We start from the raw sequence: 26129 nt of genomic DNA on the forward strand, positions 1-26129 counted from the left end.
CACAAAGCATGACAAATCTCTCCCTGTCCCCATAGGGCTCACAATCTAAACAACCTAACAGTATGTTTTGGAGTGTGGGAGGAAACGGAGGACCCGGAGAAAACCCACGCAAACACGGAGAGAACATACAAACTCTTTACATATGTTGACCTGGGTGGGATTTGAACCCAGGACCCCAGCGCTGCAAGGCAGCAGGCAAGTGCTATACATCCTAATGCTTAAAGCCCTTACAGGACTTGTTTTTGTGTTTCTGTTTTTTACTCCCCTCACTCAAGAAGTGATAGCTTTTTTATTTTTACGTTTACAGAGATGTATCTGGGCTTGTTATCTGCGGGACAAGTTGTACTTTTTAGTGGCCCCATTTAATATTCCAACTTTTTTTTCCTAAAAAGCTGGAAAAAAAGCTCCAAGTGCTATGAAATCCACAAAATAACAGGTTTGCTGCGTTTTCTTGTGGGCTCTGTTTTTACGGCTTTCATTCATTCTGCGATCCAAATGACATTTGCTCTTTATTTGCGTCGATATGATCACAGAAATACCAAATTTATAGAGGTTTTATTACTGTATATACTCAAGTAAGCCGAAGCACCTAATTTTGAAAACAAAAAACTGGGAAAACCTATTGCCTCGCTTATAAGCCTAGGGTGGAAAATGAATTAGTCACAGTCTACCCAGTATATAGCCAGCAAGCACCTGCCCCCTAGTGTATAGCCAGTGCCTGCCCCCTAGAATATAGCCAACAGCGGAGCCAGAGCTGGAGCTAAAGACAGAAGAGGACCTGTGAGGGTTGTTGGAAAGGGGAGTTTTTTTTCATAGACCCGAGTATTAGCTGAGTCAGGGTTTTTCAGCACATTTTTTGTGCTGAAAATTCGGCTTTTACTCCGTTACAGTGTTCACGAGCAGGAATAATCTTTTTTTATATTTTTATGATTTTGGGAGGTGATGATACCTAACGTGCATGATTTTTACAGTTTTATTTATTTTATAGGTCTAGTGAGGTTGATTTTTAAAAAAATTTTTATATATTTTTTTTACTATTATTTCAGACCCTCTAAAGTACTTTAACTCTACAGGGTCTAATTGCTCATACTTTATACTGCAATACTACTGTATTGCAGTATATAGCAAGTTTGATGATGATAGTCTTATAGATTTATATCTGGGGCTCAAACCCCTAATCATTGTAAGGTGACTTTCAAATTAAATGAGTCTGTGTCCAGCGCTGGAATTGACTAACTTGAATGAAAAGACAAGACCTGTCCTTGCAGGAAGTTAGCAACAAGACTGATAAGTTTATTGAGGGACGGACATTTATAGAAAACCATAAGGCACTTTACATAAGGCGTGTAATCAGGAAAGCAGCAACTATAATTGGGTGTTCTCACCCAGGAAATGTAACACTATTGGATGTAAGCACACAAAGGAGTCTGATACTATTGGCTACATGCAAATACTGAAACTTCCCAGGTGCTTGCCTGGATACCTTCCTCTAGGTGGTGCTAGTGAGCACTAAGCCTTTGTTTTAAGAGGGAAACACCCAAACTTAGTTATCACTACACAAAGTTATGTGAAATAATGCTGAATCTTTAAAATGTCCGACAATACGTAAGATGGCGTCTGAGTCCAGTGTAATATCTTTAACAATTCCCCCCTTTTGAGCTTTGCATGGCCTGTAACTGTTGTCCAGAGTGACCTCCTCAAACTCCAGATACCCACAGGTAGGCTAAGCCCTTACCTGCTGGACTTGTTAACTCTTCACCAGATCCCCTGGAGGCCAGTCACTCAGGGGTTACAGGCCTGCATACTCAAATTACATAATTGTGTTTCCATAGTTTATGGGTTTATTAACAAGCTGGTTCTTCAACAAGGCAGTATCCTCCACACTGGCACTTCTCCTGTCATGGTTCTTACCACCTGGATGGCCATCTGGGACATGGTGGACTTGATGAGGGGGACCACACAACACGTAATAAGTGACAAGAGCAAAATCACAATCCCCAATATCACCCCCACTTAAAGGAAACCCTTCCAATCCCCCAACTACAAAGTGAAGGACAAAGTGTCCACCCCAGAGTTTCTCTTGAGTTCCCTGGACAGTCCTTCAATCTCTTCAAGTGCATGGGTAATGGATCCATAGGGGGCGATGTCATCCTGGATGTACATGCGACAAGCCACTCCCACCATCTTACAGACTCCTCCCTTCTCAGCAAGGATCATGTCCAAAGCCGTGCGGTTCTGGGAAGCATCTCCGATATAATTCATAAATCTCTGTTGATTACAATACAACCAGTTAACCCAACCAACATCTTTACTCATAGCTATCTGGGGAATAATGGACTCTAGACCTGCCCATATCTGATTGTGGGCCTTGTACTCATCTGGGACCCCCCTTGGTGCTCCCACTGTATCTATATAAACGTTGTCATCTAGGTGCTCCTCTCAGACCTCCAGAATCCTTTGGGATTCTCCACCTTTACTTTATGTGTCTGATCAAACTTATCCCTGGGGATCACGAGGAAGGAATGCACAAATCTCATCACCGTATACTCACCTTCCCAGCCTCTAGGCCTGACCTAACTCTCCTATCCCCACAAATCCTGTACACATCAGACACTGCTAATACAGGGTTACCTGTGCTGTCAGTGTTATAGAAGGTCATTGTCTTGTTGCACCAACCGTAGGTAAAGTCTCCTACCCTGGGGGCATCCTGGTCACCCGTATAGATACAGTGATAGTCATGGTTGGGGTGTCCCTGAGCATACAGTCAGTCCTATAGATACCAGCTAGCAAGAAGAATAAGTAAAATTGCAATAGAGAGCTTGGAAGCGTGCTGGCTTCCCTCTAGATTCACAGACGTGGCACTGGCCAGCAGGACTTGTAAAGGACCGTCATAGCAAGGCTACAGACTCTCTCTCTGGTGTCTCTTTACCACCACGTAGTCTCCAGGCTTCAGGTTATGCATCCTGAGGTCTCTGTCTGGATCTGAAAAAGTAATCAAAAACACTTGTCGGACCTTTTCCAAGGCCTGGCTCAACTGGCATGTTCCACCTGGTTTCCTGCCATCAGCTGCAGGGTCTATGGGAAGTAGAGGCCTAGTCTGGGTGCATAGCCTAAAAAAATACTTCAAAGGGGAACAATCCCATCTTTCTGTTGGGGGTGTTCCTAACTGTATGGTGGGCAGCAGGAAAGCACTCGCGCCATGGTTTCCCTGTTACTTCCATGGCCTCCCGTATCTCTAACTTAAGAGTGCCGTTTAAAGTATCTCAAACGCACCACCAACTTGGAAAGGATATGGGGTGTGTTCTACACCCAGGAGGGACAAGGCTTTACCTGTCCAGTGAAGTGGGTTCTGCGACCGGACTCTTTGGTCTCTGGAAGTCCAAACCTGCAGAAAAATCTCACTCACCAACTTCTTGGCTGCAGCTCTGGCAGTAGCCTTGGTCATGGGAGAAGCTTCTGGCCACCCTGGAAAGAGATCAGTGCACACAATCACGTATTCCTACGTACCACTTTTTGGTAGCTGGATAAAATCCATCTACAGTCTTTGGAAGGGATACAGCGGCTTGAGTGTCACCTTCTGTGGGGTCTTTTCCACCTTACCCGGGTTGTGGCGGGTACAGACTATAAAGGCTTTCACTACTCTAGTGACAGGGGTAGTAATGCCCGGGCAAACCACTTATGGTTTATGAGCACTAGCATGGCCATTTTGGATGTGTATGTGTCTGTAGGTTACTTGACTTACTGTCGGGTGCAGGGCTCTGGGCAGGCACACCCTCTCTCCCAGCATCCAGGTCCCATAGGCATCTGGGCTCCAGCTTTCCTCCACACTCCCTTCACTTCTGATGACTCTCGGGCCACCAGGGACTGGAACACCTGTGGATCAAACTTTTAGCTCAGAACTCACAGCTGAGACTTCAGGACAGTCTCTGGGTTCCATCTGTGCAGCTGCCTTCGCCATCCCGTCGGCCACATACTTGCCTTTGGCTTGTGGAGTTACCAAATTGTGTGTGCTTTTACTTTTACTATTCCCACCTCTTGTGGCAGTAAGAGAGCATCCATGAGCTCTATAACCAGCGTGCCATGCTTAACGGGGGTCCCTGCAGAGGTGAGGAAATCTCTAGCCTTCCATATGGGTTCATAGTCGTGTTTAGATCCCAGAACTATACCTTGAGTATAGATGTTTGCCCTTTTACCTTCCACCAGCTGTAGCGCTTCCCTGAGTGCCATCACTTCACCTCCTGCGCTGACCTGTGTGGAGGGAGTGGTTCTGCTTGTACTACCTCATGTGCGCCACTGACCACTGTATATCCAGCATAGAACCGTCTGTCTTCTCCTGCAGACCTGGAGCCATCTATGAGAAAAAAACTCAACATCTGGGTTAATCACCCTTCTCTCCCCCCTCTCTGAATCCTGGAAGACTGGCGATAGAATGAAGGATTCAGAGCTGTGCACCTTATCAGTGTGACGGGGGATCAGGAGTGCACACTGGAGTCTGAGCTGTCTGCCCTTTGCTCAGATGCTTGGGCTGTATTTGGGTGAGGACACTGTGCAAGGTATGTGGGGTTTGCACTGTAACTGAGTGACACATGAGGGGCTCCCCTCACGAATGAGTCTAACCGGGCCTAATAGTGGACCACTGGGGAGGCCACCACGTTCCTGGACTCGACACCTGTGGCGTGACCTAGATACTCAGTGCAAAATAAAACATAAGTTTTATCCTGTGGGATGTGCCTAGGGCTGGGGCACACAGGATTTCTCAGCTTAAGGCTATGAAATGCATCAATTGCCTCTTGACTATGGGCAAATTGAGAAGAGGCAATTCAATTATCAAGGGGCAACATCAGACTGGAGGCAGCAGACCTTATCCCAGGCTGCAGGAGCTGGCCAGTCCTAGAAACATGTGAAGAGGCTTGGGGCCTCAGGGCAGGGGCACATTCTGGACTGCCAGCTTTCTTTCCTCTGTCAGGTATCTGTGGCTGAGAAGCAGTGGCCTAGGAAGACCACCTTCTCCTGGCAGTACTGGAGCTCATCTCCGGAAACTTTGCAACCCTTCTGGAACAGAAAACACATAAGGTCAATAAATGCATCCTGGCTGAAAAGGAGGCCATCCAGTAAGGGGCTAGTCTGCCAGTCTACTCCCTGTAGGGCCGTGTAGTATGGAGTACTGGCTGGGGGAGTTTTACCCCCCAGATATACTGGAATACTACACTGGTAAAGGCAAATAGGTAATGGTAATCCTCATGTAGGGGCACAGAGAGGAAAACATTTGCCAACAGTGAAGAGTTCCACAATGAAAGGCACTAACTCTATTTGGGGGGGGGGCTTTCAGAAGAGGGGGACTATTCTTGCTGACATCCTTGTCCATTACCACCCCCCTTGTCCCGCCCTGTTGGGGCCATCTAGGTTTCCTAGAGTGTGTCTCTTTGTATTCTTATCACAAGCAAATTCCTTTACGTCTTTTAGATTGTCAGCTCTGTTTCTCCCACTCAACACAGATGCTTTCTGTGTGCTTCAAGGCCACTTCTCACAGACATAGATAAGACAAAGCAAAGCCCAGCTGCACAGAGATCTCCCCCTGATTAACTCTTTCAACTCCAGAAAGCAGGTACCAGAGACATTGCAACACTTTTTCTAGTAATTTTTCTGCAATTGTCAAGATCAAATAAGTTTAAAAATAAAAAAAATAAAAATAAACAAACAGCGTTGCACACTCAAGACCCTTAGCAAATGTTTGAAATTGGTGAAAATATTCACCTGCCGGCATTTATTTCAAACATCCGCCAGGATGCCTCAAGGGTGAAGCTGCTGCTATCCTAGAACCAGCCTACAGTATAGAGTTATAGGCAATTAACTTTCAGGGACTTGAAAAGAATATACTGTCTTAAGATGGCCGCCACTGAAAAATGGTAGGGCGTGTCATCTTCTCTAACCCCCAGATACGGGGGTGGAATCTAAGAGGGTGCTCTTCTGCATTCCAAAAGATTTTTTTTTTTTTTTTTGTAACCCCTTAGCGCTCCGCGCCGTAGCTGTACTGCGCAGCTTCCGACGATTAGCGCTCAGCGCAGTACAGCTACGGCGCAGAGCCGATGCCGGTTCAGCGCTGCATAGCAATTTACCGCTGACATCCCCGGCTAACACCCGCGGTCGGAGTGGGCTCCGATCGCGGTTGTTTAACCCGTTAAATGCCGTGGTCAACGCGATCGCAGCATTTAACATGCCACCGTTTTCAGGGGGGGGGGCGATCGCTGTTTTGGCTCCTCTGGGGTCCGATCGGGACCCCAGAGAAGCCTGGAGGGTTTACCTTTAAGATGGCGTCTGTGACGTCAGCTTAAAGGCAAAGTGTCAGCCTATGCATCTGCATAGGCTGGCACTGATAATACCCTGCAATACATTAGTATTGCAGAGTATTATCAAGAACAAGCAATCAGATGATTGCTTGTTCATATCCCATGGTGGATCATGTAAAAAATGTACAAAATAATGTTTTTCAATAAAAAATTACTTTATAAATCACTAAAAATGCCCATAAGCCCCAAAACATATAAAGAGACATATAACGCTCAAAAAAGTCTAAATCATAACACAAACCCCACATATATAGTATCACCGCGTCCGTATTAATCAGTAGAATAAAACTAAATAACTATTGAACCCATATGATGAACGCCGTAAAAAAAAACGTCAAAAACCCGCCAAAAATTATGATTTTTACCTATTATATCCCACTAAAAATGCAATAAAAAGTGATCAACAAAACATATGTACTCCAGAATGATATTGTTGCAAAGAACAACATGTCCCGCAAAAAACAAGCCATCAACCAGCTCTGTAGCCAAAAACGTAACAATGTTATGCCACTTGAAAGACAGCGATGCAAAAATGATAGATTTTTCCCCACATTAGGGTTTTATTTGGCAAATTTAGTAAAACATAAGAAAAAATATTCATGTCTGGTATACCCGTAATCGTATCGACCCATAGAATAAAGATAACAGGATTATTAGGCTATACGGTGAACACGAAAAAAAAAAAAAGTAAAAAATCCAGTACAGAATTGATGCTTTTCTACTCATGACCTCAAAAAAAAGTTCCAAAATTTTCAACAATAGGTGATACCAACCCCAAAATGGTAACACTGGAAAAAGCATCTCGTCCCGCAAAAAAATGCCGTCACATGGCCCAAATAACGGAAAAGCGAACATTTTATAGCCTTCAAAAGGGGGCAACCAGAAAACTAAAATCCTGGCAGCTGCAGGGTGCTCCTTCCCTTCTGCGCCTCGCTGTGCCCCCATAACACAAGTAACGGCCACGTGTCGGGGGTCGCTGCACTCAGGAGAAATTGTAGAACAAATTGTATGGGGAGTTTTCTCTTTCTATCTTTTGGAAATGTGTAAATTTTAGGGCTAAATGAACGTATAACCGACAAAATTTGACCATTCTAAATTTCACCGCCATTTTGATTCAATTACTATGAAGATCTCAAGGGGTTAACAATCTTTGTAAATGCTGTTTCTGATAGTTTGAGGGGTGCAGATTTGAAAATGGGTTGGTTATTTAGGGGGTTTTGTTGCTAAATATGTAAAATTTGATTTCAAACAGTATTTATCCCCAAAATAGTCAATTCCGAAAATACGGAAAATCGCTATTCGATTTGTAGGCCGCGTGACGTCAAAATAAATTATCCACACATTTCAAAGATTATGAAAATGAAAAGTAGACAAATGGGAAATGTTATTCTGCAAGTTATTTAGGTGGTAAATCTATCTGCCTGAAAACGCGGTGATTTTGAATTTCGAAAATGGCAAAGTTTTCTAAAAATTCATAATTTTTTTCTTTTTTTTTGTAAATAAACGCAAATCTTATCAGCCAAAATTTACCACTAAAATGAAGTACAACATGTGGGGAAAAAACAATCTCAGAATCGCTTTGATAAGTAACAGTGTTCAAAAGTTATTACCACAGGAAGAGACACTGGTCAAATTTCAAAAAAAAGTTGCGAGCCTTAACCTGCAAACAGGCTGCGTCCTTAAGGGGTTAATGAGCACTCTCTAGGATTCCTGTCCCTCTGCCCTGGTCCGTCCGTAGTCACTGGTCTAAGTCTCCAGTCTCAACCCCATCCACTTTCCTTTGTCATTAACTCTCTACTTACATCAAAACAACCTTCTGCCTGGGTGTGCCACTTTTGTCTTTGAGCCAGCCACCATTCTCATCAAGTGCTGTCTCCTACCTCTGCACACTCAGGGAATCATCTAACATACCCAAAAACTTCAATACCTCATAACTTCCTTTTACCCACTCTTTAACTTTCCTGTGTTACACTATGTCAGTTGCCTTTTTAGGTCTGCAGTGTCCAGCTACAGTCTTACTTTGCTCACTACCCATTTTGTGGAATCTGTGGAATACCTGATTTTGTTCAAGGGCTATAGATATCCTCCGTACATACAGCTCCAGACTACCCCGCTAACTATCAGTAAGTACAAATTAGAGACCTTCACACAATATTTCAGAAATCAAGGAGTTAACGCTCAACTGTAAAATTCCCGTCAGTGTCCCTCTTGTCTCTACTGTCCTTTCCGCATCACGGGGCCGCATCAATCCCGAAGGAACGATACGTAAATTTGGCCAGAATTTGTCTCTGCAAACTTCCAGATTCTATCCGCGCTTACATGACCAAAAATCTCCACCATCACAAACTTTCTGAACTATCTCAACAATCCACAAGAGGGCACTGCAGACCTTTTTCTACAACATACATTGTCACGTCCAGTCTCTGTCGGTCACCGTACAAGTGATCCTTTGCCGAAATCATCGTGAACATACTATTATATATGGACATTTAAGGCAAAGTACATAATATCACACAAGGAGATGACCTTACCCAGTCCCTTTCAGCCAGTGAAACAGAACTACAGTCAAGGTAGACAAAAATAGACTTGACTTACCCCGACGAGCGCTCATTGTCAGTTCTGGTCACTGGCTGCCTGGACTCTTGCGGAGGTCACCTCGATGGTTAGATGTCCATAAAAGTATGGCCAGCCAGGAGACGCCAATTCTTATAGATTTATATCTGGGGCTCAAACCCCTAATCATTGTAAGGTGACTTTCAAATTAAATGAGTCTGTGTCCAGCGCTGGAATTGACTAACTTGAATGAAAAGACAAGACCTGTCCTTGCAGGAAGTTAGCAACAAGACTAATACGTTTATTGAGGGACGGACATTTATAGAAAACCATAAGGCACTTTACATAAGGCGTGTAATCAGGAAAGCACCAACTATAATTTGGTGTTCTCACCCAGGGAATGTAACACTATTGGATGTAAGCACACAAAGGAGTCTGATACTATTGGCTACATGCAAATACTGAAACTTCCCAGGTGCTTGCCTGGATACCTTCCTCTAGGTGGTGCTAGTGAGCACTAAGCCTTTGTTTGAAGAGGGAAACACCCAAACTTAGTTATCACTACACAAAGTTATGTGAAATAATGCTGAATCTTTAAAATGTCCGACAATACGTAAGATGGCGTCTGAGTCCAGTGTAATATCTTTAACAATATCTAATACAGTAGACAGCTTGATAAATGTGAAATATGAGGTATAATCTGCATAATCTGTGTGCACTATATAAATAATGAATTATTATTATTTTTTATTATTATTATCCTATGTCTATATGTCTGGAGTGAATTTGCACCTAAATTTGCCTTTTTCATAAAGTCAACTTCATAAATTGATCATGTACATCTGGATTTACTTGATAGATACGATGTCAGTAAGCTAAAGGGAAAAGTGGAGTTAGTTGGCAAATGTCGCAGAAAAAGTGGCAAATGTCGCCAAAAAAAAGTTGCATATTTGGTGCAAATTGACAGTGGAAAAAAATGTGAGTCATTTCGACACTAGAAACATAACTATAATGATAAATTCCCCCTAAGTACTTAGAAATTGTAGAGCACTAAATGGCAAGGGTGCCACGTGTCTGATACACATCCAATAATCCAATCCCACAATCCAATTATCGTCAATTACAAAACCATGTAAAAACTATATAAATCCCATGATTTTTCTAAGATTTCAGGAATCCATAACAACTATTTCAAGGTGTTAACTAGATAGTTCAAGACCCCAGTAGTACTAACACTTGAAAAAACAGCTTGTACCAACTTATAGGAGAAGCCATAAACCTCTGTTCTTTCGCAAAGTATAGGAATTTAATAGGTTAGAAGTACAATAAAAATATACTCAATTATCAACCGACCACAAAGTATGTAAGCCTGATATACCTCATGCAGAAGCCTTCCCCAGTAATGATATGCCCCATGCAGCAGCATTCCCCAATAATGATATTCCCCATGAAGCAGCCCTCCCCAGTAATGATATGCCCCATGCAGCAGCCCTCCCCAGTAATGATATGCCCTATGCAGTAGAACCCCCACCACCAAGTAATAAAATGACCTGCAGCCCCTACTTGTATAAAAATAAAACTTATATACTTTCCCTCCAATGCTCCCCTTCCTTATGTTTTTAAAGGAAACCTACCACTTAGAATGGTAGGGGTAAGCAGTAAGTACCGAGCATCAGCTCAGGGTGAGCTGGTGCCGGTACTTACTTTCGTTAGTGTTATAAACCGCTGTATCGCGGTTTTAACACTTTTTAAACTCTAGAGCAGGAGAGGCTTCGGCGCTGCGCGCGCACGATCGTGCGTGCCTACATAGGAAATGCCAGAGAAGCCTCTTCAGCTCTAGAGTTTAAAAAGTGTTAAAACCGCGATACAGCGGTTTATAACACTAACAAAAGTAAGTACCGGCACCAGCTCACCCTGAGCTGATGCTTGGTACTTACTGCTTACCCCTGCTATTCTAAGTGGTAGGTTTCCTTTAAGTCTTTTAGAGCAGGCAGCAACGCATCCATGATCTCTGCTCGCTCTCGCACTATGACATCATCAGTGGCGACATAGCTGCGTCATAGTGTATGCGTGGGGAAAGCGCATAGATGCGTCTCTGCCCACTCTGATAGACATGAAAACCAGAGGGAAGAGGAGCTGTGGAAACCATCAGAAGGTAAAGATACAAGTTCATTTTTTTATACACTTGCGTAAAGCTGAGTATATACCTTTAGTTCCAGCCACCCTGGAGAACCTCTGTTCACTTCAATGCACTTCAATAACCACTGTGGGGTAACTTTAGAGATCACAGGGATCCCCATAAAACAGGGAGCCTGCAATTTGCTCTACTAAACTATAATCTGCCTTGACATATTCCAATTTATGCACCTTAAAACCTTCAATCTTACTCTACACACTTAGATTTATGACAAAAGCTGCCAGTTCTCTTCATCCCCTCTTAGGAGACCATAGACTTTTAATGTCAGAAGTAGCAGTAGATAAGTATATAGTATAGTATATTATAGTATATAGATGTCACTGGCACTTAATATATTCTGTGTAGAGCCACTTTATCTAAGCTGCCTTTATAATGGTATCCATATTACGTAGAGCTGAGCTGCTGAATCTAAGCTGCCTTGATAAAGAAGATGTATAAATACGTGAAGATTTTTGGGGGGATAATGGGTAAAAATATATTTTATGCCTGTGTCCCTAATTTTCAGTACACTAGCAATGGGCCTGACAGCTAATGCTGCATCAATGGGCCATGTGAACTACTTAAAGGTAGTACTGGGCATTAGGAAAAGTTGCGCCCAAAGCTGAGCTTTTGCCCAACAATTTTATCATTATATCACAACCACATCCTCTCTTATGGATTAGCATTGTTAAGGATATTGCACTGGTTTCGGACGCCATCTTGACTACTGTCCGCCATCTTAGATACAGCAGACATGTTCGCTGACCTCTGTCCAGTTAAATTCATAATTCAAACTTAATTTTATCTAACCTGTTTGCTATCTGCCAACTAATTCCCTTTGACATTTAATGAGAAGCCAGTCTGTCCTTCATCTTTAGTTCAATATTATGATTCTGGAGTCCGCTTATCTCCTTCTTCTCAGGAAATTAGTATAAACAATATCTGTGTACAAGGTCCCTGAGAACTGAGCACAATTAATTAACTTTTTGTAGAATGTGCTGAGGACCAATAGCTTTGCAGTATACTAGTCACGCCTCTTTGATGACTCTTCTGTCTGTGATATTATGCATTTGGGATATTAAACAGGAGAAGATCTTTTCATACACTAAGAGACTGATGTATGTCTTGGTTTTTATGTTCAAGTTCCTGGTACCAGGAAAACCATGAAAGGGTTAATTTGGACTCACCTTACAAAAGTCAAGAGGGCTGTTGGGGCCCTGCATAAAAATCCCTATCAATTTATAATATCGATAGTAATAACAGGGATTTTCTAGTTGCCACCACTTAAATTATTGCTAATAGACTAACATGTTATACCTCGAAGATCACACCAACCAGCAAGTAGGGAATGAAGAATGTGGTCAGGAGATAAGTGATCTTTAATAATCATAATAATTCTTTTATTTATATAGCACCAACATATTCCACGGCACTCCACAAAGCTTGCCAGAACAATCCCTGTCCTCATGGGGCTCACAATCTAATCAACCTACCAGTATTTTTAGGAGATCTTATACATTTGATCTTATACACTTACACATATACTGTACATGAGGATTTTGCTGTGTATTAATGTTGGCTCCTGCTGCCACATGAAGTCACATAAAAAATGAATAACTTCTCCCTTGTAGTATTCCATCATGGTCAGAGGTAATTTAAGTAGCTTTATTTTTCATCTGTAAACCAACATACCAGCAGAGTGGAAGACCACCTGCAGTGCAGCCGACACATCGCTGATCTACGATTAAATTCCAAGGTTATTGAATAATGCATTCAGACAGTCTCTTGGAAGGGTGGTGTTGTCTGTCACCCCCTATTAGGAGGACAAACTTAGTCATCCAGTGTAAAATTAATTTATATCAATGAAGCGATTCAAGAAACACCAGAATAATTCAGTAGTACTGCTAGTGCAGAATTCAATGGATGAAATCTGCTGCATACATTTTTTTTTCAAATCCACACTACTACTACTGCTGCTGCTTAGTAGCTTTTTATAATTGTATTGCTTTATAGCAGTGGTGGTGTACCTGTGGCACGGGTGCCAGAGGTGGCACTCGGAGCCCTTTCTGTGGGCACCCAGCACAGAATTTACCAGATAGGACACAATAGGCTTCCTCCTGCAGTCCAAGACAACCCAGGATGCGCCACGCTCAGTACTATTTTAAAGTGACACCTACTAGTGACACCTACTTGGCTGCCAGGACTACAGGAGGAGCGTGAAGGTGTGGACAGAGATGGATTATCGTTGGAGCTCCTGCTTTGGGTCCCCTGATTCTTCCTGTTCAGGAGACCCTGGAGGGAAGCAACAATCCAAATGTCTCCATTTTCTTTCTATTGTATTGGTGTCCTCAGGACGTCAATACAATTGAAAGTTGTGATACAGCGGAGATCAATAGGTTACTGCTCAAATTGTCATGTTGGCACTTTGCGACATAAAAGTGGGTTTTGGTTGTAGTTTGGGCACTCAGTATCTAAAAGGTTTGCCATCACATAAATCATTATAGTCTATATACTTTTAGATTTTATTTTAAATTATGTTATAATTTTATTTAACTCGACAAAGAGGGCTCACGGGCATTTTGCACAAAACCCCCACCGCTAATAACCGCGGTCGGTGCTTGCACTGATCGCGGCTATTAACCCTCTCAACGCCGCCGGCAAAGTCGCCGGCGGTGTCCAAAAGACCCTAGATGGTCTAAAAAATAGTTAAAAAAAAAAGAAAAAAAAAGTTTAAAAAATAAAAAAAATTAATAAAATATTAAAAGTTCAAATCACCCCCCTTTCCCTAGAACGAATATAAAACATAATAAACAGTAAAAATCACAAACATATTAGGTATCGCCGCGTCCCAAAATGCCCGATCTATCAAAATATAAAAACGGTTACGGCCGGCGGTGACCTCCTAGGCGGGAAATGGCGCCCAAATGTCCGAAATGCGACTTTTACACCTTTTTACATAACATAAAAAATGAAATAAAAAATGATCAAAATGTCGCACAGACCTCAAAGTGGTAGCAATGAAAACGTCGCCTCATTTCGCATAAAATGACCCCTCACACATCTCTGTGCGCCAAAGTATGAAAAAGTTATTAGCGTCAGAAGATGGCAAAAAATTTTTTTTTCTTTTTTGTACACATTCGTTTAATTTTTGAAAATGTATTCAAACACAATAAAACCTGTATAAATTTGGTATCCCCGCGATCGCACCGAACCAAAGAATAAAGTAGGCATGTTATTTGGAGCGAAGAGTGAAAGTCGTAAAAACTGAGCCCACAAGAACGTAACGCACGTGACGTTTTTTTTTTCAATTTTTCCACATTTGGAATTTTTTTTAAGCTTCGCAGTACACGGCATGTTAAAATAAATAACATCACGGGAAAGTAAAATTTGTTACTCACAAAATAAGCCCTCACACAGGTCTGTACACGTAAAAATGAAAAAGTTATGGATTTTTGAAGTTGGAGAGCGAGAAATCAGCCGAAAAACCCTGCGTCCTTAAGGGGTTAAGGTGTACTATGCTAAACTAGTGGTCACATAGCTGGGTCTTATAACAGTCTGTTTGAATAATGTTAGTTTCGTCTAGGCCAGAGAATTTGTAAAAACCATTAAAGGAACACCACAGTCAAATCTGATTCACTGAATTACACCTTTACAAATTTGCAGCCGCATATATGTACCCATAGGTGGCTATGGTGCCCGGGCCCGATACTGTCAGCAAAACAAGTGCTCATTATACTGTGCCGTGACTGCAAAAATATAGAGCATGCACTTTCTTCGGCCATAAGAACATTCTTGCGCTGCATTATTTTATATGGAGAGAGTAGTGGTGGGCAGCGCTCGCCTCTCCTTCACTCCAGCACACCTCCCGTATGCCGCCATGTGATTGCACCCTAAGTTCTACCAAGGTTCTTGGAATATAAGGAAAAAGCAAGGTCCCATTCAGGCCCAGCACCATGCATTATTCAATGAAGTAGTTTGACTTGAATGTTCCTTTTAAGTGAATGCCTCAAGGTGGAGCTAATGCTCCAGTTTTTATTCATGATGATCTGAAAGACATAAAGTAATGAACTCCTGTATGTCAATTTTATGTAGCAGTTGGTTGGTTTTGTATTTTTTATGTACTGTTAGTAATGTATGATAGCAGTAGTGAGCATACCTGTTATAAGTATTGATTTTTTCATTAAACAGTGTTATCTCTTTTGAAAGTTTTTCCAGGCAAAATAAATCCAAATTGTATGTACAAAAAGTACCAAGTTTATACTCGAGTATAAGCCGAGGCCCCTAATTTTACCACCAAAAACTGGGAAAACCTATTGACCCGAGTATAAGCCAAAGGTGGGAAATGCATTGGTCACAGCCCCCACCCCAGTATATAGCCAGCAAGCCCCCAGTAGTATATAGCCATCCAGCTCCCAGTAGTATATAGCCAGCCTGCTGCCATGTAGACTACAGCCAGCCAGCCCCATGTAGTATATAGCCAGTCAGACCCATGTAGTATACAGCCAGTCAGCCCCCTGTAGTATACAGCCAGCTTGCCCCCTGTAGTATACAGCCAGCTTCCTATAGTATACAGCCTGCTATCCCCCAGTTGTTTACAGCCAGTCCACCCAGCACTTAAAAAAAATAAACTTATATACTCAGCCTCCGGCGGCCCCGATGTCGGCACAGCTCCTCTTCTGTCTTCCCCGCGGCTCCTTCTTTCTTCAGTTATCTGTAACGGGCACATACTATGATGCGGCTGCTGATTACGCCATAGTATGCGCCGGCCATCAGATAACATGGCCGCGTCTCTGCCGGCTGTTACAGAAGACCAAAGACAGAAGAGGAGCCGCAGGGAAGACAGAAGAGGAGCCATACCGACATCGGGGCCGCCAGAGGGTGAGTATATAAGTTGTTGTTTTTTTTTCAATTGACTCTTGTATAAACCTAGGTGAGGTTTTTCAGCACATTTTTGTGCTGAAAAACTCAACTTATACACAAGTATATACGGTGCTTGTAACAAAAGCACCGTCTTACTGGCATCTTACTGTCGGTAATTGCTATTACTTCAGGACTTGTACACCAAAATTACTGCGTAGAAGGCCTGATAAATCTACCCCATTTATTCTATGTATTCTATGTCCAGCGTTGTCTACTATTTGCTACTATGTCTGGATATTGTAGTCCTTCCTCAAATTTAAGTTGAAAGGATGATATGAATAAGAAAAAAAATGACTGTTCTCTTCCAGGAATATAGGAACGGGTATCTGACTACCATTTAGGACAATTAAATTGAATTGGGGAGATTTATCAGAAGTGTCTGAGGTAAAATTGTTCTAGTTGTCTAAAGAAACCAATCAGAGCTCAGCTTTAATTTTATAAACTGCTGTGGGGAAATGATATCTGATTGGTTGTTGTGGGCAACTAGAACAGTTCTGCTCTCAGACCCTTCTGATAAATCTCCCCATATATGTCTATGCTTTGGTATGGCATTCCATATTTAGACTTGATGGATTTGTGTGTGTTTTTCCTTCAGCGCAACTCACCCCCGCCCCTCTCCATAGGGATACATGGTGCACTGCGCTGTATTACGGGAAAAGATAGGACATGTCCTATCTTTTTTCCGGGTACGTAGTGGTACGGTGCCGCACGTGTGCGGCACCATACCGCTCCTGTAGGGCGCCTTGTGCCCATTGCCGTCTATGGGGGACTTATATCGGCCGTATATACGCCCCCCTTGCGGCAGTGTGAATGCAGCCTAAGCTTTTTACTCTTTGTAGTTACTGCACCTGTAGGGTATACTTTTGCCATTTTTAGATTATATAAATCTTTGTATATTACTGTGGTTACTTTCTGTGTACTTTCACTTTTTGGTATTCCCTTCCATTCCCATAGATGCTAATATAGCACACAGAAAGGATTAAGGGTAATTTATCAGAAGTATCTGAGAGAGAGCAGAACTGTCCTAGTTGCCAAAAGCAACCAATCAGAACTCAGCTTTGAATTTCCCACAGCTGTTTATAAAATGAAAGCTGAGCTCTGATTGGTTGCCATGTGTAACTAGAACAGTTTTACCTCAGAAATTTCTGATAAATTTCCCCTGATGTGTATTAAATGTATATATATTCATATAATGTAATAATACAGATTATTTTCAGATGTTAATGTTCTTGACAGCTTCTATGTTCCTACTGATCCATACATGGTTAAAGGGGTTGTCCACTTTAAACAAATAATTGATATGGTTTGTGTAAGGAAAAGTTATACAATTTTCCAATTTATTTTCTGTATTAATTCCGCACAGTTTTCTAGATCTTTGCTTGCTATCCGTCTATAGAAAGCTTCTATGTTTACTTCCAGTGGATAGAAGATTACACATGCAGGCACACAGGACGTTATTATCTGGAAAACGATGAGGAATTGATACAGAAAATATATTGAAAAATTGTATAATTTTAATACTACTAATTCAGTATTATTAAAGTGAATATGATTTGGTAACAGTAAAGTAAACACGTTTTTTACCTGCCAAAATTATTGCTCATGAAGAGGATTTCATGCAACTTTTAGCTTGAAATAATGCGACATCATGCCGTAAAAAAAGCCTACCTTGTCCCCTGGCAGTGAGAATTGATGGGATTGGTAACCAGGTAGACATTTTGCTGCTCTTGTGGATTTATACAGGGTTTCCAGAAAGGTCCTAAACAAAAATTTAAAAACCCTAAAAAAAACTAATATAATACCTGTTCGTTCACTGGTGATCGCTGGGCAAAGACAGCTGTATCTATTTGGCAAGTATCTGTGCCAATCAATGGCATCACAGAATCGGCATAGCTTCCCACATCTATGTGGGCACCAAGGGGGACATTGTAACATCCCGTTCATACACTAGTATCTGCTAGGACAGGTGTAGGAACTATATCCAGGGCTGTGGAGATGATAAGCCAAACTTCTGACTCCTCAATTTCCCAAACTTTGACTCCAGTTCCACCAAAATGGTCACCAACTCGAGACTCCAGAGTCCTCTTTTTCTGGTTGCTCTAGCAGTGCTGTGATGAGTGCAGGCATTCTTTTCCAATACATTATTCCTCTGATCTGTAGCAGAGGAGCTTAACCACAGAGCATGTACATAAAGTGCAGGACATTCCATGCCATGTGCTCTGTGACTAGACACTAGGTCCCTGTGAGTGACTATAGAGGAGCAGGGGGCGTCACTAAGCCGGGTGATGGGTGCAATATACAATATGATATATCCAGGGCCGGATTATGGGTGGTGGGGGCCCTGGGCGCAAACTGGTGGGGGCCCTTCCAACAATGTTTTTGGAAGTATATAGCCTGCCAGCCCCCTGTAGTTTACAGCCTTCCAGCCCCCTCTAGTATGTAGCCTACCAGCCCGCTGTAGTATACAGCCTTCCAGCCCCCTCTAGTATATAGCCTGCCAGACCCCTGTAGTATATAGCCTGCAGCCCCCTGTAGAATACAGCCAGCAGCGCCCTGTAGAATACAGCCAGCAGCCTCCTGGGGAATACAGCCTGCAGCCCCCTGTAGTATATAGCCTGCAGCTCCCTGTAGTATACAGCCACCAGCCCCCTGTAGAATTTAGCCGCCAGTCCCCTGTAGAAAATGGGCACAAAATAATAAACTTCATACTTACCTCACCTTCCCTTCCAGTGATCCCACGACACTACAGGCTCTTCCTCGCTCTTCAAACAGCCGCCGGTCACTGAAGACACAGCTGTCATCGCTGGGGGAGATTGCTGATGCACTGTTTTGGCAGCAGCATGTAGTGATCGGAAACCAACAGCGTGACGTCATCACTCACTGCCGGCGTCCCATCAACTGCTGCGGCCAGTGCATCGGCGATCTCCCCCAGCGATGGCAGCTGTGTCAGTGACATCCTAGATCCCTATGTGCGAGGCAGGCGGCCACAGGCCGCTGCACATCGCACTCACAGACAGTCAGCGACTCAGAAACTAACTGACTGTCAGAAACTGTCAGAAACTGGTGGGGGCCCCTTAAAAAGTGAAAGTGGTGGGGGCCCCCGGGGCTCGAGCCCCAGGAGCCCCTCCTTTAATCCAGCCCTGGACATATCTTTTTTTCTGTAAAACCTTTTTTTCCCCTTAAGCGAATTTCTAAGCACTAGCGGGGGCAGTGAAATAAAGGATAAGCTAAGCCCTTTCTCCCTCCCTTTATCACCACCCCCCAAACACATTAGCACCCCCACCCACCGCCCCCCCATACACATTAGCGCCGCAAGTAACAAGGCAATAACATCTTGTAAGAGTCTGATTGTCTCTGGCAGAGCAGGGAAGTTAGTGTTCCTTTGCTCCGCTATAGACCGAAGTCTGTTAGAGACCGCCCAGATGGTCTAACCGAACCTGCTGTGGGCGATTCGGGTGGCCATGCAAACGCCTGAATAGCTGACAATTGATGGGGTCCCCGGGTTCCCCCTTAAAAACAGTCCTGTATGGGTCGGAGTAAGGATGCAGAGCAGACCAGGGGAATAGGTGAGGACCCAGAAGTGGTAAGTACTTGTCAGCTGTACTGTACTTCTTCCCGGTCGTCCACCTTTCTTGGCACAGCTCTGCTCTGGGTCCTGATGCTTGCTCATTAGGAAAGGAGTTTATTATTTTGTCTACTATTGGGGTCTCCAGTATGTCCCTATGTGTCATTCCTCTATGATTCATTTTGAAAATTGAGAGAAATAACAATATGGATTTATCAGAATTGTCTAAGAGAAAAACTGTGAATGTTTCTCTGCTGGTTTCTCATGGCAACGAATCATAGCTCTGTTTTCATTTTATAAACTGCTGTGGGAAATGAAAGCTGATCTCTGATTGTTTACTGAGAAAACTAGCTCTAAAAGATTTCCTCTCTGATCAATCCCCCCATGGCCTCATGTCATGACAGCCACACTAATGGCGGAGCTGGGCAGATAATATATACAAGCTGGTATAGCAATAGTATATATTATCTGCAGAATAATTATTTACTAATTCTATGGAAATAATTAAATGTTGAAATTATTTATTTCCATAAAACCCCATAATGTTACATTTTACAAACATTATTTGAAATAAAAGACGCAACACAGAATTGTAAGTTAAATAAAGTGACATTTTATTAAAAATATATATTTTTTTAAATGTAATTGGTTGTTACCTCCCGTCACTCACATAGAGTGTACAGCGGCGCTCAGGACAGGAAAAACCCCCTGTGGAGGAAACCTCTAGGGAAACCATGGCCGCTGTACTGCCCTTCCTCTGGGCATACTAAGGGAGGTAACGCTACAACATGTGTGTAGTGGAGATGTATGTACCTACCTACAGTGACTGCATGTGGCTACCTACAGTGATTGAGGCTGTGAATATTATGTGCTGTGAGTTAGTTTATGGGCCTTACCAATGGACAGATGGCTTCATCCATGTTGCTTTTCTGGTCTTCTTCTCCATGATGGTTTTGAAGCTGTCATCTTATATCCGTGCAGAGGTAGGTATAGATGATGTTTCAGGCTTTCTTGCAGACTTCATGCTGGTATAGCTGAAGTTAGATGATGACACATGGGAAGCCATAGATGGTAGACTGCCTCTATTCTTCCCTGGGTGCTGAAACAGCCGGGCGATGGTGGATTGGCAACACTGGTCTTTCTCTTGTCCACGCCCAATGTGTGGGGTCCTCGGCTATTATCTGATGACAGGTGTCCAGGTCTACCCAAGCTTTGAAGCCAATTCTCTTGAACAGCAGATCACGATAATGGAGAAAATGTTCCATCTCCAGAAACTGTTCCAAGGCACAGAAGCGGATCTCGCTGCGGATGTCTGAATCTTGCTCCTCAAATTGACTGGCTAAGAAAAGTCCTGGGAAGAAGTACTGTCTGTACTGGTTAGTGGGAAGTCTTGCTCTTCTGAAATACTCACAGACAGTTGCCAGGAGGTATTTGTCAGAAGATGTCCTGCTGATGTCATTGGAAAGGAACTGTGCGATGTCTTCATCCTCCAGGAGATTGAGAAAGGCCGCCATGTCTTCTTTCTGCTGTGTTAGGTCTATCTTCCTCTGTTTTGGGGCAGGTTGTTGGTGGTCTAGTGGTAAAGTCTCCTGTCTCTTCCTTTTCAAGTCTTTTCTTCTTTCTTCATTCAATGTGGGCGGCAGATCTTTCATGTGTATCCTCCTCATCTTGGGGGCAGGCTCCATGGGATCTGGGGATGAAGTCTTCCATCTCTTTCTCTTCATGTCTTTTGTGTGGATCCGGGCTAAAATGGACAATTACAAACTGTCTGGTTGCAGTAACGGGAGCCTGTCTTATCACTCTGAGAGCTTTCACTGACTGGCACCAACCGACGTTTTTTCCCCTGCATTGAAGTAATGTGCTGCAATCCTATTGGCTGCTGAGTGTGGCACCTGCCACGATGACTCACACAGCAGCAAGTCTTAAAGGGATATCATTCTCCTTTAATATATTGTGTGTGTGTGTGTATATATATTTATGTATATACACCCAGCATCCATTTTATTCATTTTTTACCTTACAAACAACAGTTATAATAACATGGCCAGATACTGAATAGGCCTCATTATTAAAAAAAAATCACTGTATATAGCAACCAATAGGAACTTTAGTATAAGGATTTATATACAACCCTTCCCCCATTTAAATAATTATATTTGTCTCTACTGGGTAGTGTACATTGCACTATATCTCCTTCTTCTCTTCTTCTCTTCTGCTGGGGCAGATACATATATATATATATATGTGTGTATGTATGCATGTATATTCTGTCTCCATAGATTATATATTAGGCCTCATTTATTAAAATTCTGTAAAAACCTGTGATTGTTGCACCTTGTAAGGGTACATTCACAAGCGGCATGTGAATGCGCACGGCCGCACACACGCTGAAAGATAGAGCATGCCCTATCTTTTTGCGGTATGCGGCCCGGATCGGTGCCACACATGTGTGGCACTGTATCTGTGCCGTGCCGCTATTGCCGTCTATGGGGACGTACATGTGAATGAGCCCTAAGTAACCAATCAAATCTCAGCTTTTATTCTTTAAGTTGCTGTAGTTCAGTTAAAGCCGTGCTGTGATTGGTTTCTTTGGGCAACAGACAGTTTTTCTTTAAGACAGTTTTGATAAAGACAGTTTCCATGTAACATATCCTATAGATAAGAGGCAGAGCCTCAGCAGTCACTTTATATGTGTATAGACAGTGTGGATATTTAATGTTTATGTAAATTTCATTTAATCTCTGGGGAAAACATTTTTTAGATTTGGATCATCCATTAATGCCCATCAACAAAATAAAAGGTTTCCTGAGAACTTCCCTGATCAATATGGAAAGTATATTTGTACACAGGGCTGTAGTCACTATGTTGTGTCTCTAGATGTAGAAGGGTTATGTGTCACAATGTGTTAATGACAGGTGACAGGTTATAATTCTATAAACAATAACATATATGTTGAAGCTGGACAACCCCTTTAACACTTGTTCCTCATAGTTTTACTCTACTATGAGCATTAGTAGTCCAGACACCACACAATTTGAATACAATACAATCCCAATACTATGGGCCCTTTGTATCCGCAGAGAGAAAGCTGTTCCAAACACTGTAATCTGCCGCTCTCAGACAGTTACCTTGTTTCTAGAAATGGCAAAAAAACCCTCACAACATTTTGCATCAGAAATAAAATATATATTTATAGAAGCTCTTTTTCATGTCCAAGCACCATAGGCCTCTATTTGGGCTGTCTGCTGCCAACGTGTATGTGGCCAGTTCATGGTTAATGCATGAGGCCTAAAACTGACTGAATAAATTGCACTATAGAGGTATTTCAATGTATTATAAAAGTGGTGATGTGATTGCATGGGGAAGTTCCCCATTGCTGCTCTTTACCTGCAATAAAATTAATAAATTAATTAAAAATTATCAAAAATGTACCCCAATATATTGCAGGAATTCTGCATTTCAACCATCCTTTAAGCCAGTCCTGGAGAACTTATGCCACAAGTCCCTCTGGTATGGTGTATGACTTGTAAACTTATGGTCCCCCACCCTTTGGTTTGTTGGGGTCTCAGGTGTAGGACCCCCAGTGATTATACTGTACTGTATCATATGTACCATATATATCACATATAACCATTCAGTGCGATATTTGACATAATTTGTAACCCAGATCAATCCTAACCTAGCAATGAACACACCATATGTCAGATGTGACATGTGATATACTGTGTAATCTAAGTGTCTGGCAATGAAACATCGCTGCCTCATATATTGGCAGATAGTGTGGGAGAATAGATATCTGTGAAACCAAATACTGAAATGTTTTATATCCTAGGTGTCACATGTCAATATATGTTTTAGGGTCACCATCAGATCAGAATGAATCAGACCAGAATGAATGTAAAATGTTACATAAATTTTACATCAAGAACAGTCTTGTCTAATGACTATGGCCTCATCCGGGGATAAATTAGATTATCTGACTGCACTATCAATCAGCCCTCTACCATCTCCAGCCCAATAATATCATGTTGTAGCTGGTAATTTCTGCCGGTGACACTCGGTGCATGCAAATTACAGCAGATTGATGAATATGTCACCCTGAGGTGCTAACATGTGATTATTTTATAGAAATTACATTTTAGCTTTTTACTAAGAGTGATGCTTATAATACAGTTTTTTTTTTCACCAGATGCTGCTTTCCTTTGGTTATGCCAAGAAATTCTAGCTAAGTGCCGCAGTCTCGGAAAGCCCCCGAGGAAATACTAAAGAAGACTGAAATCTAATGGCTCACTTCCTCATTGCTGACAATAATCGACAGTGTCATCTATCAGTTTGAGAACATTTTAATAATACATAAGTCATATTTTTGCACTTTGTCTTTCCATACAGTAGTTCTGGCTGCTGCCTGGTAAGATTTGCTATTGCCATTTATAGCCCACATTAGTGGGAGTCTTGGTATTACATAAAACAATATATTTTGTAGCTCTCGCTTATGACAATAAAGCCAAGTAATCATTTATATAACATTAGTAAATGCACCATAATTCTTCTGAAAGTTAAAGCTTTCAAGGAAATGAGGAGTATACGGTGAAATAGATTAAGTAGCCATATACAATAATTAGAGAGCACGAGTTAATATATTAGCAACCTATATACATTAAAAGTGGGCAGCATTTTTTGTGATTGGCTTCAGAGCTAAAATCATTGGGGGCACAATGTCTACATACTGTTTGTTTTAGTGATTTTTATTCTAGCCTCACTATGGCAATAAACAGCTGAATTATAAGAACAAAATGACCCTACATATATAGTTCCATATTCAGACAGTGTAGTGCCTTGTGCCTAACAAATCAATTTCGTTTTCAGGACTATATGCTGTGACCACTCTTCCCTTTTGGGTGCTGTGCCCTTAACCCCTAAACGCTGAAGCCACTTTTCACCTTCCTGACACGGCCCAATTTTTAAATTCTGCCCTGTGTCACTATAAATGGTTATAACTTTGGAACACTTTAACATATCCAGTTGATTTTGAAATTGTTTTTTTGTGACACATTGTACTTCATGTTGGTTGAGAAATTTAATCAATATGTTTAGTATTTATTTATGAAATAAATGGAAATTTGGCAAAAATTTTGAAAAAAACTATGTTTTCCAAATTCAAAATTTTCTACTTTTTGGAAAGTTGGTCATATCACTAAAATAACTTGATAACTAACATTTTCCATATGTCTGCTTTAACTTGGCATCATTTTTCAAACATCTTTTCCTTTTTTTAGGATGTTAGGAGGCTTATAACTTTAGGTGCAATTTTTCAGATTTTCACGAAAATCATCAAAACCTACTTTTGGAGGGTCAATTTAGTTAGAAGTGACTTTATAAGGCCCACATGACAGGAAACCCCCACAATGACACCATTTTAGAAACTACACCCCTCAAAATATTCAAAACAACCTTTGGGAATTTTGTTAACCCTATGAACGTTTCATGAGGGTGAAAGATAAATGAAAGTGAAATTACAGAAATGTAATTTTATCTTACTATAGATTCATTGAACACTAAAATTTGCACCTTCACAATGGGTTAAAAAGGAAAATGCATTTTACAATGTTTAGGGCAATTCCTCCTGAGCATGCCAATACCCATTTTGTCACTGTACCCTGCTGTACGGACACAGGGGGGCACTTGGAATGGAAAGAGCGTTGTTTCGTTTTTGGAGGGCAAATATGGCTGAAAAAGTTTTCATGTGACAGGATGCATTTGGAGAGCCATAATGGTACCAAAACAGAGGAAAGCCCCAACAAGAGACACCATTTTGAAAAGTACACCCCTTGGAGAGTTTAGCAACGTGTAATTTGTGTATTTGCCCCAACAGGTGTTTGATTCAATTAGGCCCCAAAAAGGAAAAAGGTGAAAATTTTCTCAAAAAAGTCACTTTTACCCCAAATTTTTGTAAGCCACAAGGGATAAAAGATGAAACACCCCCCATAAATGTGTAGAACTATTTCTCCTAAGCACAGAACTGCACCACTTTTGCATATAAAGTGTTGTATGGGTACGCAGTGAAGCTCAGAAGGGAAAGAGGGGCTTTGGCCTTTTAGAAGCCAGATTTGACAATCATCCTTTACATGTGTCAGGATTCATTTGGAGAGCCCTAGTGGTACCAAAACAGAGGGGAACCCCAAAAAGTGTCACCATTTTGGAAAGTGCACCCTTTGGAGAATTTAGCAAGGTGTAATATGTGTATTTTCCCCTACAGGTGTTTGCTTCAAATAGGTCCCTAAAAGGAAAAAGATGAACATTTTCCCAAAAAAGTCACTTTTACGGCTAATTTTTGTATCCCATAAGGCATTAAAGATGAAACAACCCCAAAAAAATGTGTACTAGCATTTCTCCCGAGTATAAAATTGCCCCACACATGCAAATAAAATGTTGTATGGGTACGCAGTGAAGCTCAGAAGGGAAAGAGGGGCGTTGGCCTTTTAGAAGCCAAATTTGACAGACATCCTTTACATGTGTCAGGATGCATTTAGAGAGCCGTAGTGGTACCAAAACAGAGGGGAACCCCAAC

The 26129-nt window shown here is 42.0% G+C and overlaps 1 long non-coding RNA gene across 1 annotated transcript; it reads right to left on the minus strand.

Moving 5' to 3' along the window:
- Positions 1 to 2923: 2923 nt before the first annotated feature.
- On the minus strand, positions 2924 to 4564 carry LOC140116733 (uncharacterized). The gene is made up of 3 exons (XR_011852942.1): positions 3743 to 4564; positions 3331 to 3465; positions 2924 to 2982 (listed from the first exon to the last, which is right to left on the minus strand). It is a non-coding gene; the product is annotated as an uncharacterized lncRNA (long non-coding RNA).
- Between the last annotated feature and the right edge of the window lie 21565 nt (positions 4565 to 26129).

This window comes from Engystomops pustulosus, chromosome 2 (genome assembly GCF_040894005.1).
Source record: "Engystomops pustulosus chromosome 2, aEngPut4.maternal, whole genome shotgun sequence".
Classification (NCBI taxonomy): Eukaryota; Metazoa; Chordata; class Amphibia; order Anura; family Leptodactylidae; genus Engystomops; species Engystomops pustulosus.